We start from the raw sequence: 5,487 nt of genomic DNA, 5'->3' as shown, positions 1-5,487 counted from the left end.
CAAGTAGTTGTTCTTCTTGTTGAGAAGTCAGTTCTCTTGCAATAATAACCAAAAGCTTCTGCTCATCCTCAAGGTAAGCATATTTGAGATGTGGAGGGAGAGGTTTCAATTCTAACTTTTGATCATGGACAGGCTCTGGGTTATCTGGGGCTTGTGAAAATGGCGAAGTGTCCTCATTGTCAGTTAAGAAGGTCCCCACACTTGGACCTTGTCCAGTGTGCCTCTCTTCAAACTCTTCTTTTTGAACTTCAGCCACACTTTCGTCTATGACATCACACTAGAAGATAGAACGATCTTCTGAGGGATTGTCAATGACTCCATTCAGATTGAAGATTACTATGCGGCCATCTATTTCAAAGGAGTATTGATGAGCGGATAATTTATACGCTTTTTGGCATTATTTTTAGTATGTTTTTGGTATGATCTAGTTAGTTTTTAGTATATTTTTATTAGTTTTTAGCTAAAATTCACTTTTCTGGACTTTACTATGAGTTTGTGTGTTTTTCTGTGATTTCAGGTATTTTCTGGCTGAAATTGAGGGTCCTGAGCAAAAATCTGATTCAGAGACTGAAAAGGACTGCAGATGCTGTTGGATTCTGACCTCCCTGCACTCGAAGTGGATTTTCTGGAGCTACAGAAGCCCAATTGGCGCGCTTTCAACGGCGTTGGAAAGTAGACATCCTGGGCTTTCCAACAATGTATAATAGTCCATACTTTGCTCAAGATTTGATGGCCCAAACCGGCGTGGCAATTCAGCCTCAGAATTTCCAGCGTTTAACGCTGGAACTGGCATAAAACTTGGAGTTAAACGCCCAAACTGGCATAAAAGCTGGCGTTTAACTCCAGAAAAGTCTATACACGAAAATGCTTCATTGCTCAGCCCAAGCACACACTAAGTGGACCCAGAAGTGGATTTTTACGTCATTTACTCATTTCTGTATACCCTAGGTTACTAGTTTACTATTAATAGGATCTTTTGACATTGTATCTGTACCTCATGACACTTTACACGTTTCTTTGTGTACCTTCTACGGCATGAGTCTCTAAACCCCATGGTTGGGGGTGAGGAGCTCTGCTGTGTCTTGATGGATTAATGCAATTACTACTGTTTTCCATTCAATCATGCTTGCTTCCATTCTAAGATATTACTTGTTCTTAAACCGGATGAATGTGATGATCCGTGACACTCATCATCATTCTCAACTATGAACGTGTGCCTGACAACCACCTCCGTTCTACCTTAGATTAAGTAGATATCTCTTGGATTCTTTAACCGGAATCTTCGTGGTATAAGCTAGAACTGATGGCGGCATTCAAGAGAATCCGGAAGGTCTAAACCTTGTCTGTGGTATTCTGAGTAGGATTCAATGATTGAATGACTGTGACGAGCTTCAAACTCCTGAAGGCGGGGCGTTAGTGACAGACGCAAAAGAATCACTGGATTCTATTCCGGCCTGATTGAGAACCGACAGATGGATAGCCGTGCCGTGACAGGGTGCGTTGAACATTTCCACTGAGAGGATGAGAGGTAGCCACTGACAACGGTGAAACCCTTGCATACAGCTTGCCATGGAAGGAGCCATGCGTGTTTGAAGAAGAAGACAGTAGGAAAGCAGAGATTCAGAAGATGAAGCATCTCCAAAACCTCAACCTATTCTCTATCACTACAAAACAAGTACTTATTTCATGTTCTTTTACTTTTCACAATCAATCCGGATAATTATTAATATCATGACTAAGATTTACAAGATAACCATAGCTTGCTTCAAGCCGACAATCTCCGTGGGATCGACCCTTACTCACGTAAGGTATTACTTGGACGACCCAGTGCACTTGCTGGTTAGTTGTGCGGAATTGCAAAAGTGTGATTGCAATTTCGTGCACCAAGTATGTCCCTGAAAAAGCATCCAATTTGAATTTTGATGTCTTCAGGAATGGTCTTCCAAGTAGGATTGATGATGGCTTATCTGAATCATTATGGGGCATCTCCAAGATATAAAATCAGTGGAAAATGTGAGCCCTTTAATGTTCACCAAAACATCTTCAGCAACTCCAGCAACTGTAATAATGCTTTTATTTGCTAACACAAAACGAGCTGCCGACCTTTTTAAGGGAGGGAGCCTTAAAACATCATATATATACAAAGGCATTATACTGACACATGCTCCTAAATCACACATGCAATCATAAATTACTATACCACCAATAGTACAACTAACTATGCAAGGACCTGGATCACTACATTTTTCAGGTAATCCTCCCATTAAAGCAGATATAGAACTACCTAAAGGAATAGTTTCTAATTCAGTAATTTTATCTTTATGGATACATAAGTCTTTTAGAAACTTTGCATATTTAGGTACCTGCTGAATAACATCAAAAAGGGGAACAGTTATCTCAACCTTTTTGAATATTTCTACCATTTTAGGATCAGGTTCCAACTACTTTCTAGGCTTCCTTGCAAGTTGTGGAAATGGAATGGGAGTAGTGTTTTCTGTGGTGCCTGCACCTTTTTGTGCCTCTTCCTGTGGTTGAGCTATCTCTTCTTCAGCTATATCCTGTATATCCTCTTCCTCTTCAACATCTTCGATTTCTACCACCTCTTCAGCTGAGGCGTATTCTGGTGAGCTTGGTTCCTCCTGACTCCTCTCCTGTAGTGTGGTTCCGGACCTCAGGGTGATGACATTAATTCCTCCCTTTGGATTGGGTAATGGTTGAAAGGGGATTCCAGTGGTGCTTGAAGGTTGGTTACTAGAATTTTGTGTTGAACCAAGTTGTGTCATAAAAGCTTGTAGAGTAGAGGTGAAGCCATTCAAACTGGCGTTAATACTATTCACGATGGTATTTTCCATGGCCAGTTGTCTTTTCTCAAAAGCTTGTAATAATTCTTCATTAGAAGATACAGAAGAATGAGTAAATTGAGAGGTTTGCTGCTGATTGTTCGGTGGTCCTTGGTTTTGCCTCAGGTGAGGTGCTCGGTATGGTTGATTTTGCTGCCTGTTGTTGTAATTATTCCACCTCTGATTTCCCTGATTATCTCTGCCTCCCCTATTATTGTTATCCCTCCAATTCTGGTTTGAATTGCCCTGCCATCCATGGTTATTATTTCCACTTTGATTGTACCCTTGGTTGGGGCAGTCATAGAAGTTATGAGTGGATGCCACCATGTTGTCTTCTTGTTGGAGCTGCGGGCATTCATCAGTGTAATGGCTGTAATCAGCACAAATTCCGCAAATTCTTTGTGGAACTAGTTGTTGGTTTTGCTGCGGTTGAGTTTGCTGAGCTTGTTGATTTAACTGCATTTGCTTCAGCAGGTTGGTCATTTCACAGATGCTTCAATTTAGAGCAGCAGTCTCTATGCCAGAAGATACTTCTGCAACGGCCTTGAACGGCCTTGCTTCTGTCTGTGGTTCCGAGTAGATTCAGCTAAATCACTGATCAATTGCCAAGCTTCATCAGTGGTCTTGTACTTCTTCATAGACCCATTGCTGGCACTTTCCAATGTGGTCTTATCTTGGGGTCTCATACCTTGTGTGACATAGCTGAGTAGCACGATATTGTCAATCATGTGGTGGGGGCATGCTTCCAGAAGATTATTGAAGCGCTCCCAGTATTCAAAGAGAGTCTCATTGTCATCTTGAACAATTGTAGAGATATCCTTCCTCAGTTTATCAGTAACTTCAGATGGGAAGAATTTCTCCAGGAACTCCTTTCTGAGTGTATCCTAGTTGGATACATTTGCTAGAGGTTGAGTGTAGTACCACTCTCTTGCTTTTCCCTCAAGAGAGAACGGAAAAGCTTTCAGCAGAATTGAAGTTTCATCAGCGCCATCACGCCTGACAGTAGAACAGGCTGCCTAAAAATCTCTCAAGTGCTTGATAGGCTCTTGAGCAGGTAAGCCATGAAACTTCGGCATCACATTTAGCAGTGCGGTCTTTATTTCAAAATTCGTAGCTACCGCTGGATGATGCGCTTGAAACGGTTGCAGTGTAAAATCAGGAGCTCCTTCCTCCTGAATGGTGATTCTTCTAGCTGCCATATTTTCTGCACATAAAACAACCGAATCAGTAGAACGCGGGCTGGTTTCTTCCTCAGATTCACTTTCAGATCCGCCCTCAGAGCGGACTAACCTACGCTGTTCTCGCCTTATTCGTGAAATTGTTCTTTCAATTTCAGGATCGAATATTAGCAAGCGCGGATCAGGAAGTGAACGTGTCATTTGACAGAAGAAACACGCAGCTCATAGTAGCAAAATTAAAGAAAATGCAAATAAATAAATTCTAATTAATAAAATAAGCACTCTATTGCAACTCCCCGGCAACGGCGCCAAAAATTGATGAGGTGCAGAAGCTGGTGAATTAAAAATTTATTAAAATGGTTACGTGCAGATATAGTTCTTAACTCACTGAAAATCTGCCTATCAATTTAGAAATATGTCACTGAAAGTTTAAATTAAAATTATTGGGAGTTTTAAGTCCCAGGTCGTCTCCCAACGAGTTGCAGAAAAATGTGCTGTTTTATTAATCAGATATTCCAAAAAGAGTTGAGCTAAGTAAATTGGGATTCAAATTGAGGAATTTTAAATAATAAAAATAAGAGGTCTTGACTGGGAATTGATTGGTTAGAATCTCTATCATTGATGGTGTGATTGTAAGATTAATTTATAATTAATAGTTGTTCTGTTTGGTTATCCCTTACTAGGTAAGAGAAAGTCAAACAAGTGGAAATGCTAGATCTGTTCACAAGTTGCAACCCACTTAGTTCAAAGGGATTGGCGTCAGTGACAGGATAGCAATCCAACATTTAACCCAATTACAAATTTTTCTTTCAATCCTTCCAACTCAAGAGTTCCTTTTAATCAACTCCCCATTAAGTAATGAAACTACTCATGCATTGTAAATAAAAAATCCATGGCACATGAAAGGGAATTAAAAGAAGACATGATTATTGGAATGGAATTTAAATTAAAAAGAAATAATCCTTGCATTAATTAATCATAAAAATATCTTAATGACAAAATTGAACATAACAAAGAACATGGAAGAATAAAACCAACTTAAGAGAACAAACTAGAGTGATGAAGTCTTGATGAGGAAAATAACTCTTCTCAATGTTCCAATGCTAAGATCAATTGAAAATTAAAATTCTAAAAACTAGAGAGAAAAACCTAAGAGAGTGAAAAACTAGATCTCCAAAACTACTCAATGAATGTGTCTCTTGTTTCTGCATATTCTCTGACTCTAGTCTGCTGTTCCGGGCCGAAAACTGGGCCGAAATAGGGTCCAAAGTCGCTGGTTTCAGATTCTGCAGTTTATGCAGATCGCGCATGTCACGTGGTGCGCGAAATTGTGAAAATACTTTTTCACAACTCTCATAATCCCCGGTAATGGCTCCAAGAACGTGGTAGCTCAATACCATGGCATTACACAACATCGCACAACTAACCAGCAAGTGCACTGGGTCGTCCAAGTAATAAACCTTACGCGA

General features: G+C 40.2%; 1 non-coding gene across 1 annotated transcript; it reads left to right on the top strand.

Moving 5' to 3' along the window:
* The first annotated feature begins 3,562 nt into the window (after window positions 1-3,562).
* On the top strand, window positions 3,563-3,670 carry LOC112718755 (small nucleolar RNA R71). The gene has a single exon (XR_003161080.1). It is a non-coding gene; the product is annotated as a small nucleolar RNA R71 (small nucleolar RNA).
* The last annotated feature ends 1,817 nt before the right edge of the window (window positions 3,671-5,487 follow it).

This window comes from Arachis hypogaea, chromosome 10 (assembly GCF_003086295.3).
Source record: "Arachis hypogaea cultivar Tifrunner chromosome 10, arahy.Tifrunner.gnm2.J5K5, whole genome shotgun sequence".
Lineage (NCBI taxonomy): Eukaryota > Viridiplantae > Streptophyta > Magnoliopsida > Fabales > Fabaceae > Arachis > Arachis hypogaea.
The sequence above is the reverse complement of the archived record's forward strand: the minus strand, read 5'-3'. Positions and strand labels throughout refer to the sequence as shown.